Here is a 15,272-nt window from a genome sequence, read left to right as displayed (position 1 = left end):
ACGTCATCATTCCTAATAATTTATTAGCGCTCCGGACGTGAAAACCCATAAAGATCTCGCGAAATTGTGAGATATTGTGTCTTATCACTTTCCGGTTCCGACTCGTTCGATCCCAAGAGCAAGCCAGTGGGATTCGAATTAGTGTTTATGGCACCCATGGGCGAGAAAATCCCTTTTCGCGGAACGATTGCAACAGTCTGACAAGCATTGGATGCCGGTGTCATCATTTTTTCTAATATCAGTTCCATAAATATCTATTTATTTTCTATAAAAATTAACATTTCACACAGACATACATTAAATATTAAGTACTGCGTAAAGTATTATGTTTATATAAAATTATATTATATACTTTATACTATATAATGAGTTTTCATACACCTGTCATCGTGCAACGATTAATTAACCGCCAAATAGGACGTTAACTATGTATATGCAGTTGATCTCCTCGCTCGGAAAATTTTAAATGCATCGGCATGCATTTCGCGCGGCTTGTCCGATATTTTCTAGCCTAATTGGGAAATCGGTCACGCCGTAAATCTTTAAATAAACACGATTAATCGCTCTCGACAAGTTTGCTTCCCAAACTTCACAGCGGCGCGGCGTAGCGGGCTTAAAATGGATTTACTCGATCCGAATGCATTAACGACGACGGGATAGAGAAGTAGTTGCTGATGTGCTCTCAAAGAGTCCGTCGGTTGCTAGCGAGTGCTAATTAACGATTCGATCACGAAGCTTCCGGCGCCGGTAGACAACGTTGTCACCTCCACCGGATTCTCTTTGATCCTCTTCTATCTCCGTTTCATTCTCTTATTCGCGTCTCCCTTTTCCGCCAACCTTTCCACCTACACATCGTCCGCGGATATCGCGCACAGGCGGCGCATGCATATACTTGGATGTACCAAAGCCGGCGTATGTTGGCAGCAACGTGTCGAAAAGCACGTTAACTGCAAAAAACTCACGCCCCCTCTTGTTCTTTGAAGGCTCAAGATTTATATATTGAAACTTCTAAACTGCCATAATGCAGAACTTAACTTTTCACCTGCGCTTATGCATATAATCTGTCTTGGAAAGATTTTTTTCCCCAAGATTAAAAGATGCGATGGGAAAGTCGATAAATACAAAGCAGAGGATGAAAAAATGAAAAAGTAAAGGATTACGCAATTTCATGATCCTGATGTGTTCATCTTTATCCCCCGTAAGGTCGCGTCTCGAATCTCATCGTCTGTCTACCCGCCCTTCCAAGGACCAATCCTCGAGCCCGCGTGTACGCAAAAGGGGAGGACATGCGCCCGCAGACAAGAGATCTAATATACCCGTCGGTTACATTAGCCGGATTTAATTTAAGCTCCGACCCTAGGACGTAAGCATGCCGCTTATGCTTTCTATCTACCTACCGCGAGTGAGAACACACGTTGGCGAAGGAAGAAAGGGGGGCTCTTCGAGATGGTAGAGATCATCGGAAGGTAAAAGAGAGACGGATGAAAGATAGAGGTATGCGATGGTAGCGCGAGAGACGCCGCCGTTTTATTGTAATTGCGCTGTCGCGCAATAGCAAAATGCCGCCAACTGCTCTCTCTACAGTTAACTGAGTACTCGCTAATGTCCGACCATTTCAGAAGAGGGACAGCTTCATTAACGACAAAAAAAAAACACCCACCCTTCTTCATCACCATCGTATATCATTTTTTTTTTGTCCATTCCACGATTAACCTGGCCAGTGCGCGTATATATCAGAGGCAGCTCTTCTTTTCTAGTTTATTTCGATCAAGGTCTGAATATTAATGATCGGCGTTTCAGCTCGAGATTAGAACACATTATCGAGAAAGGACCACGAAAATACGCGCGATATGATAGCTTCCTCGAAACGGAGATAGCGATGCGTCCCGCTACGTATTGTCGGAAGAATGTCGAGATATTTCCTCTCTCGCGGGTTGCTGTTTGCCCGCCATTCGGTCCCGTTTCTCTTTTTCTTACGTCGACAAATACGATACTCTGAGACGTGGGCTAAGCTCATATTTATTTATGAAAGAGGAAGTGGCGCACGGTTTGTCTGCTTGGCGTAGATATATATACCTACATTCCCGCGTAGCACGTAAGCGCGTAGGGTGCAAGAGGGGCACACGCGAAGCGTTTCGCGAAAAGTTGCGCGCGCCGTAGGTACCCGGGAAACTTTCGACGCGCTCAAGCGAAATCGCACGTTTCATTGTTACTTTTGTACGTTTTTGAGCGACGATACGGTAGACGCTCAGCCGCCGTCGCCGCCGAATGTATGGCGTAAATAAAACTGCCACGTCGGGCGAAGCTACTGTAACCGTTTTTAGTACTTTATGACATCCATAAATCTCCGCGGGTGCAGGAAGAGGCTCGAATCATTCCGAGGACACCGGCTATCTTCACTGAAAATTGACGAGGTCACTGTGTCGAGGAAACGAAGTTCCCGCGCCCCATGAATAATCGCGCCGGACATCGGGGTCACGTGTGAACTTCCTTAGATACGTCACGTGCGCGTAAGAAAAATTTATCGCGAAACTTTCCGCCGTCGTTATCGCATACGCCACGTTCTCTGATCATGTAATACTCGCCTTGAATTTTTATGCGATTTCTTTATTTTCTGTCAAAACAAACTTTTCTGTCGCGATTAAAATTCTTAAATATGTTGAAAATTATTTCTGCGTCTGTATGTGCCAATTATGTTAATCATAAAAGAGTACTTTCTCCAACGAAATATTTTTGCCACTTATAATGTAATACTTTGTAATATTTTATATCAAGAGGATAATATTTTTAAATTTAAATTTGATTTATTTGAAAATATATTGTTTGCAAAATTGTTAATACAATTAAATGAAAATCTGTAGAAATTAAGAAAGAAATTATTTTCAATATGCAAATTATATTTCAAAATAAATGGAAAGATAATTCAACGATATACTCAACACACATTTATTATAATTTCAAGTTTCAGTTCAATCTCCAGTCGCAAAACTATAAAGTTAAAAAAAGGATAAATAGAAAAAAAACGCGCATTCTTCGGTTAATGGTTAGAAAGTTAACACGTATAATATATTTCGAAAATTTACGACAGTTATAAACTCTTATTGTCGTAAGAATGAATTTTCGGTTTTCTGAAAAATATCATTTATTTTTAGTTAAAAAAAAAAAAAAAAAAAACCTACGGAAGGTTCTTCTCGTTAAAAGTTGAAAAAGTTATTTCAAAAGTTACATCGTTAGAAGAATTTTTTTTGAATCCTTTAACAATCGTTTTGGTAACATTCTTTCCAAAATTCTTTCTTGAATTCACAAGAATTCCATCTCCGTTGATACTACATCTTACTAGGTTCTTCCAAGAAAAACATAGTAAAAATCGGTCAGTAGGACGAGCTGACGTCTTCTTTTGTTATCTCCTATAACGTGTTGGATTACAATAGTATACTTTCTGAATTCTATTGTTTTATGGGAACCGTAAATCTTTTCGCTACTAGCTAAGAAAGGTGAAAAAAGGGATCTTCACCACCAACTGATTTCAGGACATTTAAGAGAACCCTATCTTTTACGACAGGGTTTTTCTTTAAAAGGACAAATCGCAGTGTATGACCACGCATAAAAACCGAAGTCAATAAGAGGATATCGAACTGTTTTATTTTTTTGTCACAGATAGATACAAAATAATCTTTCGGCTTTAACTTCAATTTTGCCATCAATTTCTATGAAATGATATTTACATATTCTGTATTTGGAATTTTGGTATTTTTCCTTTCTCTTTCTGTTTCTTCCTCTATATATTCCTCTATAATATTTCAAATGAACACCTTTTAAATATTATAATTGTCAAAAATACATATATGCACTCTCTATAATAAATTATATTTATAAAACTCTTGTTAAAAAATAATAAACTCGAAATTTTTTTATTTGAAATTAGAAAAACATCAGTTTTTTTTATAAGACATTCTATATCGTGTATATGTATCTTCAGCGATTCATCGCGGTGTAATTGAAATGTGAAGAGGTAAGGACAGATAATATGCATGTATTGCAATCATGTATTACGTCGAGATAATTCGTAAAGAATTTCATCAAGAGATAACATCTCCGTACGAAGTACAATTCGTCAATTTTAGCGGATGCGAAATAAATTCTTTATCGATCAAAGCTGTGCGTGGGTTGTGCAACGCAATGTGATACTCGACGGAAAACTATTGTATTACTGCGAGCTTTGTGATGTTTTCCCCAGCAACACTGAGAATCTGCTTTCGTCCAGAATCTCGGAGTCTGTACGCGCTATATGCGTAGCAGAGACGGTATATATGAACGGAGATTTTATTGGAAAACGGAAATCCGTTCTAGCGTGGGTGCCAGCGATCGAGGCTCGAAATAAATTGCGCGCCTTACAGAGGACTCTCGATCGATTGGAGATTCTTCTCGAAAGAATTTTTTTATCAAGTTTTGCGCTTTCGCCCGTAATAAACGGAATGTATGCGTGTGACAAAGGACGCGTTTACCGTTAAATCGCGTTATTCATTAAGCGGCCATCTCCTGCGGTGTTTCGCTTTATTTCCTATGCAAACGAGCCTCGTGGCGTCGGACGGGTATAATCGAACCTTGAAATATGGTTAATCTACGAGGCGTGAAAAGCTGCGACGACCGAGGGTATCAACTTACTAATATATATTTTTATAACGAAATATAAAATATATATATATATACGCTTCGATTCGAACGTATGATTCGTACGCGAATTGTTTAGACGCGATATGCAAATCATTTGTAAAGTAGGTGCTTTAAATACAAACTCAATATATAACTACATTCTAAGAGCGTGTTTTCGCGATATTACTCGACTGTAGTATTGTGTCACGCGCATACCTGTAAGTTTTCCATTTCTCATACAATGGAATGTAACATGTTTCCAACATGGTCTGTTAAAACTTTCGTGGCATTTGGTAAGATCCAGACGATCGTAATTCTTAGACAAATCCGCCATCAAAAGACTCTGACAAGCATATGTTCGCGACAACTACGATATTTCTTCGCCCGCAATGCAATAAATGCTTGAAAAAATATGTCTCGTAAAAATCTTTAAGAAATAGCTATTGTTCTTCGTATACATTTTTTTCTATAATAAATTTAATTTAAATACTTAAAAAGACTCATCGATTTACAGATTTTATTTAAATTTATAAATTTAAATTTGTATTTTTCTAGAAATAAAGAACGCAAAATTTTTCGAACACACGTAAATATAGCAGAACATAACTGTATAAAGATCGGACAGTCGGTCTGAGTTATTGCTTTTAACCAGGATTCCGACGCCGAAACGCTTGGTCCGGTGCCCGCCATCCCATTCAACCCCCGGGGGCGCTCTTCGTCATATTGACTTCGTAACCCGTATTCAGCCGACCATAATTTTCGCGAACCCTGACCAAAATCTCGACAGCCTATCATCGTGCCGTTTCACGAGGATCGCAACCAGTCGGCGGTAACTGATCGTGAGCCGATCGGGCATTGCCTTTTCGCGCCGGACTCGCACGATTTTTCGATCGCGTAACGATACCAATAAACACACCCCGCGTCAGAAACAGCGGTCCACTTGCAACTTTGTGACGTCCCTCTCGTTTCGTACCCCGAACGAGACGAATCGGCTTCAGACAATGCGTTGCACTTTCGACACGAGCGAGCACGCCGACACCCAACCGAAGTCCTACCCCACCGCACGTGCGTGCCAATCCATTATCCGAATTGGCTTATTGAAATTTCTCGGCACTGACGGGGAACGGATGGATATTCATTCGTTCAGTCCGGCACTCACTCAAGGCGAGAGAACTCGCTCTCGTTCGATCCCGTTTGGTCCCCACGACATATACTTACACGGACATATGCTTGCCGACAGCGCGGGCGTACAGAAGAGCAACCGTTCGACGAGGGAGTAGAGAGCTCGCCATTTAATTTCGTGACTTACGCGCCGGCCCGCTTAATTGTTTCGGCTGTCGAAGGGCGCTTAGACGCTCGATGCGTCTTTGTCCGTACGGGCGGTGAAAATGCTTCAAGAGAGATTTCTACGACTTTCCTCCATAGTCAGTCTAGTTATATTAAATCCAATAGTATGTGCGGCGTGATACACATATCGTCATATATTATAATATTAATATACAGTTTAATAATCATAAAAGACTTTATGTAAAAATAGTCGTATCTAAATCTGTCAAAAATATTACCAATTTATAAATCGGAAATTTTAGAAGAAAGCGTAAGTTATTTATATTAGTCGTATTATAAGTAATGAATCTATCAATATTTGAATAAAGATTAAAAATAGAATAGAAAAATTTTTATCTTCTTGTTAAACGTGGAGAAACTTGATACTAAAAAAAAATCAGTTTAAAAATCATATTTCAAAATTAAACTGATAAGAATATTATATCGAACTCAACCTGCTACGGCGCGTTTAGTTTTTTTTTTTTTTTTTATTATTAATATCATTTCCCTTTTTTGCATTTTAATTCTTTAATTCGCTGCCGTATCTAAAATTAAGATGTTTTTTCAAATATAAAAATCTGGATAATCAAGTTAGCAGAAATTGACGAGCTGTCAAACGTTCGATTGTCATTTGCCTCGGTAGCAGCTTGCTGTTTAATTTCGTCGCTGACGTCAGCTTTATTGACGCGGTTAGAATCATCAACGGTTGTCGAAACGTCCGCCCTCCGTTGCTGCTTCTGTGGACGCACGAAACCTGCATAAATATACCATTGTTTGTTCGCCCGTCGTTAAGGAGGGAATCCAGAGCGCGCCAAAACCTCTAGACTCATCCTGCTTGAACGAGCTTTACGTTCAAAGCATAATTTCGCCAGACAAGATATAGGGATCAGGGATCCTTTAAGTGGCGCTAAGCTTACGATGCAACAACGTCATACATTGGAAACTTTATAAAGGATATGGCACTTAACATAGATGCCAGGATACAGACACTACATATTTAGCACAATCTATAGAGGCCATTAGATAGTGTGCTTTTAAAGTTTCACAGACTATCGAATAAATTCTCGGTTACTTTTGTCAATTATGTAGATCGCTGCGCTTTACCGGTTTTATTACCATCTCTATTTATTGACTCTTTCTCTCTCTCTCTCTCTCTCTCTCTCTTTCGTACAGTGAATCTACAAAGGCGACCGCAAAATAGGTCCATTAAACGACCCTTTGAAATTTCTCGAAACAAATTCCCTCGAAATGTAATATTATCTCTAAATCCGCCCCAGCTTCACTGCCGCGAAGCGCGGATCCATTCCGTTGTATCGCGTGCGCACGAGAGAGAAAGATTCGGAAGAGGGTGGACCGCGCCAGACACGTGTTGTTTTGTAAAGAAGAATCTGTGGCACCCCGTGTATCAAGCGCTCGTAAATAATACCGTTCTGTATATTTGAATGCTCCTGACGGATCCCACACATGCCATTTAGGAGGGCTCGGACAGCTCTTACGCACACGCGCGTACGAATTTTGTAAATGCACGCGTGCGCGCGCGACATGCGATCGACATTTGCAAAAAAGGGCGCTATATCCTCGAATTTTCTCGCTTCTGTTTATATCGAATTTTAAATTGCAATTTTCTTTAACCATCGCAAAGAGAGTTTTAAGATCAGCACACTGCGCGGGAGAGAAATGCGAGGAAACGGGTAAAAGGGACAGGTGGAGAGAGATAGAGAGAGAGAGAGAGAGACTCGTGAGGTTTGCGAGCAAAGAATTTGAGAATTCTCGTTGCTAGAAGCGCACGAAGTATAATAATTCACCCGATGCCCCGCCGATGCGAAGCTTAGTGACGCGCGCCGTACGCGCATTTTATTTCCGCAAGAGGCCATTCTCGGTAAAGCGTGTAATGCGGTTATTAATGAGAGTGGTAATCGCACGGTGGCTACATCGTGTAACGATGGTAAAAAATGATGTACGCGCGGTCGACGTATGTGCGCTGTTGCTGGCGTTCGCTTCGGAAGCTAATGCGTTTTCGGTAGGTAGAGAGCCGAATGATTGATTACCGCGAATAAGAAACGCGCGCTTTCGCTGACGCGCGATCGTGACGTATTTACACGCTCGGCCTTTAAAGAGCGCTCACACAAACGCAATATAAACGAATTCAAAGCAGAGCCATGCGTGTGCTGCACGGAACGATTCCGTACCACTTAGGGTCGTCGCGCGAACTCGGCATGAGTCAGGGCAATATTATTTCTTGGAAACGCATCATTGGACAACCTGTTACGCGCTTTATATCGGTAAAACGTTGTTTTTCGCATTATAAGAAACGTTTCTTCCCTATCCAAAGGTATCCACAGAGACGTCCCTGCTCCCTCTCGCCGGTCAAGGATCGCGAAGAACGCACGAGAGTGGTTGGAGTGCCGCCGAAATCATATTTCATGTCGGTCGATGCGAGATTAATAACGACCAGACACGTTTCGATTTCCCAGAAGTACCTGTCGGCACGGCCACACACTACGCTCGTCGAGGAAACGCACGTGAACGGGACCTCTTAGCTGCCGCGAGTGCTACGAACAGACATCGACGAAAGAGAGTCGGTGGTTAATTATCGCTTTGACGTCGGCGGTTACCACCATGACGAGAAGTGGGGATGATTTTTCACGCTGGAGCGAATCTGCCATAAACACTCCGGGTAGGTAGGTAATAACCACCTGGAAAGAGTGGTCTCATTGTTCCATTCCATTGTCTTGCGCCATGCCATTGGATTCCCTATTCTCTTGTGCTTTCGACTTCTCAAATTAACCGACTGCCATCTACTCGCACGCCGCTACCAATTACACTTGCGTTCTTAATTAACGGCAATGGTCGTCAACGATCTCGTCCGCCTTCACGCGAGCGTCTCAAAGACCTACTTCAACGACACCGTGTTAAATGGGCGAGAAATTGCTCTACGATTCGTGGAACTGATTTCAAGAAAATTAATTTATCTGATGCGTGATCACTTCGATCAAAATATTCTTAGCATCCTACTATATTCGCGTCGAGATTTTGAATGGTTATTGTAATATATTTACTCTTATAGAATGATAATTATAGCTATTTCAAAATATCATATATATGTAACACCATTTTGTTACTTATTTTGTCACGGATAAATTTTTAATTAAGGATAATAATCGATCCCGATTTATTTTCGATACAAAGCTTGAAAGCGGGACAAAGTACAGCCACTTACGGAAACAAGAGCAACTTGTCTCGATAACGACCGTGAAAGAAAAGTTCTGGGGCAGATGAGAGGGAAATGCTCGGCGGTTCGTGGGCAGTAAATCAAGTTTTCTTTCCCAGTTCGAAGTCCGGTGGAAGTGTCCGATACTGTTTGGCTAAAGCACGACGGGGTGCCAACTGGGTGAAAAGCGGTGCGTATATATAAGACGGCGAGGGAAAGAGAGAGGGAGAAAGAGGCGGCTCTCGTTAACCGCTGACAGGAAGACGCGTATAGCTCATCGAGTCGAATGGCCTTCCGGTGCTGTGAAAACCACCAACGAAACACGTTCTGAATAAGATCGTGGACGTGTTTGGGCGTTCGCCGTTTGAACGGCAAAATAGATGAAAGATCGACCGACGATTCGGCACCTCAGTGCCGAATCGGCACGACCGTCTGACATTTTTGAACGATTAAAAAAGAGGAACCATAAATTTTAAATCCATAAAGATATTTGATACTATTGAAAAATGAAAATATAAGATAAATTCAAATTTCTCAGATTTGAATATTTTTTATCATAAATCTTCTATCTTTACGTAAAAATTATGATCTTTATATTTCTAATAAAACAATATTACACACCGTAATAAGATGTGAAATTATATTCTTCGATATTTAGATTTTCGTTGACTATCGTTGCCTATTTTATCACTATTTAATTACTTATTTAATAAATATTGTAAATGCAACATAATTCATTTTTAATGTAATAATGTACAAATGTAATATACAAATTTTTGCAAGAAAAACATGTAATAAGAGTTAGTATCTCTGATACCTTGTATCTCTGTTAGCTCCCGTTTTCGCGACATACGGTCAAACTGCGAATAGCGGAAGTTCAGTTTGGTAAGCCGGTGGCGAAAGGCAGCAGGCGTGGGAGGAAAATCTATTCCACAAACGTTTGTCACGGCCGTTATTTTAACAAGCCCACGAGAGGTCTTTTTTCAGCTGCGTGTACGCGATAGCCACCGCTTCGCGTTCGCCATCGTAAAATGGATGACGCTGGACGGTCGATGAACGACGAAAACTACGATAACGCAAAAAGTTATCCCCTTGGTCTCCGGATCTGACTTTCCGCCCCAACGGAAGCGCCAGGATCGCCGCGAGAGTCGGTAAGAAAAAACGAACGTGGCTAAGTGCTCGTTTCGTAATTATCTTTGAGAGACGCCGGTGCTTACTAAACGAACTTTTTCAGCTGGTACTTCTCTTGATGAACCTTAGTTCAATTATGATATCTAATTATTAAATTCCATGGCAAATATAAACTAATCTTATTTTCGCCTAACTTCTCCCACTCGCCCATAGTCTGGAAACTTTCTTTTCCCCTCGAATTAATTTTAAATCCGCTTCATTCTGCCTCCTACATATTCATCGGCAAACTTTAATATAAATTCTATAACGGAATAGAAGCGCCAATGATTAGAATTGTTATTGTTGAAACTCTATATTGGTTCGATATCGAGCAACATGTGTAATCGAAATCCTATCAGTTTTAATGATTATTGTGAGCTTTTAATTGTTTTCGATCGCATATTCTCTGCACATTTATTACAATTTTCGGCTCTATTTCGGCGCGAATTACGGAGAACAAAAATACGATCGAGATAGAAAGACCCGCATATGAAAATGTTAAAAAAAAAAAAAAAAAAAAAAAAAATGCATAAAGATAGTGACGGGACTAGACCGACCGTTTCCTTATTTTTTTTTTTTTTTCGTCGCGTGCAAAAGGACTTTGACCGGAAAGTGGCAAACGGCTGTTGTTCGCACGAGACGCGTATCGCTGAAATCGGCGAGATTATTACAGTCACCGAGATCGTATGTACGCTTTTGCTTGCTGTGGATTAATGTGGTAAATACCGTCGTGCGGTCATCTTGGCGGAACAGCGGTCGCGCTTCTACGCCCTGTCCCAAATTAGTCGCAGACGTTTCATTTATAATGCGCTGCCGGCCATTATACCACCCGGATACAATGGCATTGTGCGCGCCGAGTTTCTCACCCCCGGACGCACACATACGCATCGTTCCGTTACCCGGGGAGGAACAATCCGAATGTCGGTCCTGCATGCGGCACACCGGACCTTGAAATCCGTGTGTCGGCGATCCCCCGAACGCCGCCCCGTGAAAATTTCAACGTTTAGACCGCTTTTAATCCGACGCGCCCGCTTCGTCGACCATCACCATTAATCGCACCATGAGAAGCAATTTCGATGAATGAATCATCCGTTTTGACTTTCGGACCCAGAGCAGCTCCGAAAACGGCCGCGTTCTATGAATCTCGAGAGAAACAACCGTGAAAACGTGGATTAGTGCGCTGTCGTGGGGGAGACAAAGTCGGGAAGTTCTTCCTGAGAATGCCGAAAGAACGGAGTCATCGTGCTCGCGCGTTTGAGACGTATGCGAGCGATTATATGGGAACGGCGCGAGCGGCGGAAACTCGGACGAGACAACTGTAAACGCCTCTCTTAATTGTGTAGTAAGCGGATTATTGTATTTTTCAACCCGCGCCGCGCGCGTCAACCGTATACAGGCGACAGAAACCACTATCCGTAAAAATCCAAAAAAACTATGCAAATTTCGGCTGTCTCGGCGAGCGATAACACGCGCGGGAATTAAAAGTTAACCGGCTAACCACGCGAGTCACATTATCAAAGTCACGCAGCTCTTTCTGACGGAAGAGGCAACCCAACGTGATTAAAGTTTAACGCGTGCTTGGGTCAGCGAAAAAAGAAAAAAAAAAGAAAAAAAGAAAACGTCAGCTGTCCGGCGCGCTAGCCGGGGAGATACGAGTGCATTCCACGTTATCGCTCGCGTCCCTCGTCATGCCGAGCTATATATATATCGGGGGAATAACGTATATCCTTCAGGAATTCCCGGACGGTCCCGGGCGATTTAAGGGCGGGACGGACTTCCGGATTTTTCTGTGGCATTTTTTTCTCCACTTGGACGATGCTGTAAATCAAGCGGCGGACCCCTCGCGATGGCGATGGCTACGGGGAGAAGAGGGGGATGTCTTGGAAAACCTCTTCCGACAGTCCTACCCGGCGCGGCGGCCCAATTAAAACGCTCGCGTTGCACTGAAAAATTCTCCGAGGCCCGCGCGATCGTTCGCGCGGTCGCTTGGGCACCAGTGATGCGCAAACTTTGCGAGAGCGTTGATAAATCTCATCCGGTCCATGACAGATTTCCGCAAAAAATTCACGAGAGCACGTGTGCATCACTGCGGCGTTTGCTAAATCTTTCCGCCGCGGCAGCTTTCCGAGAATCATTAATGCCGTTGTCGTTCGCATCATTGGATGTTATTGATCACGAATTTATTATTTGTACGATTTAATTTGTTTGATAAATAAAGCTATTATTTTCTTCAAATTAGGAGTCGGTTAAACTCTTAATTTTCAAATTCTACTAAGGATTTTCGCATGACAAATATTTAGAGCACAAAATATACGTTTCAATTTTTTTCAATAGAAAGTAAATATATTGTTCTCGCGCATATGTTCAAATTTGTTTTGCATATTAATTGCAGTCGTTAATCGAGCGTAAACATTTTGCTAGACTATCCCGCTTGTAATAAATAAACTTTGCAATTTACGCACAACACGAGCATAAAATTCAACAATTAATATCAAATTCCGTATCCTACCTATATTGTTTTTTTATAATGAGTTTACATTGTTTTCGCTGACACTCTTGTCAGCGGAGTCGGCCATAAAAGTCCGTTAATAGAATTAATGACACGGCGCGACGATAAAGTTTTTAACAAATTTACAACCGCGACAAAAGAAAGAGAGAGAGAGAGAGAGAGAGAGAGAGAGAGAGAGAGAGAGAGAGAGAGAGAGAGAGAGGAAACGCTCTCGGCCGATACTTTATTTCCTATTTACTGGGAAATCCTTTTGTCACTTTTACTATCGTACCGGACGGCACACAATGGTTACACGCGGGACATCGAGTAATATCGAGCATCACAGAGGACCAACGCGCGCGTTCCAACGAACGTTTTACAGCCTGCCAGCACGTAGGAACCCTCAAAGCGAAAAGCACAGTGGGAAGAATCGAATTTCACACAATTCGGGCTCCGGCGCATGTTGGCGCGGCAGAAAGGCAACGAAATTGTTTTTCTACCCTGCTTGCTTGCCGGCGTCGTCCGCAAAAAGCAGATAGAGACGCCTCCGCGAAACATTCTCATGCCTCCCGAGATTTTATCTTACGGTGGATTTTTAGCAACTGGACGCAGAAATATGTACTAAACGATCTACTCGAGAAAAGAAAATTATAGCGGCAAAGAGGCGATGCGAGATTAGAAATAGGTGCGGAGAGAACGAGATAAAAATGAGGATAACGATGGAGAGAGAAAAGATTGATAAATAGAAAAAAATAGAAATAATTGATAAATAGAAAAAAGTACATAGATATATGTACGGCAGAGAAGTTATAACAGAAGTAGATCATATCTCAGAAGATAAATCTCCAAAAGATGAAAAGATACTATAACGATTCTATCAGCATATATCAGCGATAAATCAAGTTGATTAAGACTTTAACCATCAGTCAAGATCTTACCCCGAGACGTGTATATACGTTCAAATGGTTATAATAATCCTATTGAAGTAATCGATGGAAATTTGCATTAAGGATCGCTCAACACGATTACGTCGTTAAGGCTGAGCGATGAAGACGATCCAACGACGCGCGTGAAAGATATATCACGTTATTGAGCTCCAGCGAGTAAAGTAGAAGTAGGAATTAAGTAACACGTGGACTAAACGGTAAAAGCAACAAGAACAAAATCGCGGCGGTAAATAGCGGCATGGAAAGAGAGACGTTAACGTGGCAGAGAGACGCGGAATGTAAAGAAAGCACGATAATCCGAGCGAGAAAGGAAGAGAAGCCGTTTGCGCGCGCGAAGGAAAAAACAAAAGGTAGGAAAGAGAGAAAGGAAAAAAAAAATGTAAGCGCGTCGAGCAAGCGGGGGGTACGAGCGGGGCAAGAGCGAAGGGGTCGAAGCAGCTTTTTCACGACGACGGAGGGCGAGAGAGCCTTAGGGGGGGAAGGGGGGGGGGGGCGCCGCGTTGAGAGTTACGAGGCTCAGGTGCGCGCGGCTACATTATTAAAAAAACAAGAAACCTCATCATTTTCGCCGGCTCTCGTAAAGATATTAAACGAAGACTTTATGTTGCCGGTTGGCTCGTCGCGTGCGCACGTTCGCGCGGGCACGCGCGCGCGCGCGCGCGCGCGTGTCCCCCGCCGCACGCGGGGATTTCCGTTTCGTGTTTCGCCGCGACAGCATGCATGCATGCATGCATGCATGCGTGCGTGCGTGCGTACAGACTCATGTACACGCGATACGCGCGAATAGATGACGCACTATATGAAAGACGTCGGAGGAAGCGCGTATATTGATTCGCGGACTTCCGTTCTTTGTTCATCGCCGGTATCGTTTCACGCTTACTGCTACGTCGCCGCGCGCCGGTTTATTACAGCTGATGAGTTACATATTGTCCAGCTACATCGTGGATGGGGAGGGGGAGAGATATGGAAATTAATTAGATTTAAAAGTAGCGAGCCTTTGTGGGCAGACTTGAGACTTTAGAGTCGTACATATAGGCTTAGGTCGTATATAATATGTCATGTCATAGCATGCGTTAAAAAGAATGGAGAGCTTCGGATGTTTGTTTCTTTTCTGAAAAGATCGCTGTGAGAAATGATCTTGCCGTGAATAAATAAGAAAGAATACTGCAATATCGATAATCGAAAGTAATTCGCTACCATATACGGTCGTCTGAAATATACGATAATCGATACGGTATTCTTTCTGAAATATTGCTAATAATAACGGCTGAACATTTTTTAGCCGCTGTTTATGAGACGTTTTATATCTTCGAAACTTCTCTTGTGTATGTGTGTGTGTGTGTGTGTGTGTGTGTGGTAGAAAGTTTTTAAACACACGTAGAAACTTGGTACGGTTTCTTGCATTCCGTGACCGCTTCTTTCACCACGTGTACTTGCTCATCGACTGCTGGTGTCAGCAAGTCGAGTTCCCAGCCGA

The 15,272-nt window shown here is 42.3% G+C and overlaps 1 protein-coding gene across 1 annotated transcript in view; it reads left to right on the top strand.

Annotated features, from left to right (window-relative positions):
* LOC138944875 (uncharacterized) overlaps nt 1-15,272 on the top strand; it is a 279,898-nt gene that overhangs the window by 250,080 nt on the left and 14,546 nt on the right. The window lies entirely within an intron of this gene.

Source organism: Polyergus mexicanus, unplaced genomic scaffold (genome assembly GCF_030449975.1).
Source record: "Polyergus mexicanus isolate NDT 795.1 unplaced genomic scaffold, iyPolMexi1.0 SCAF_3, whole genome shotgun sequence".
Classification (NCBI taxonomy): domain Eukaryota; kingdom Metazoa; phylum Arthropoda; class Insecta; order Hymenoptera; family Formicidae; genus Polyergus; species Polyergus mexicanus.
The sequence above is the reverse complement of the archived record's forward strand: the minus strand, read 5'-3'. Positions and strand labels throughout refer to the sequence as shown.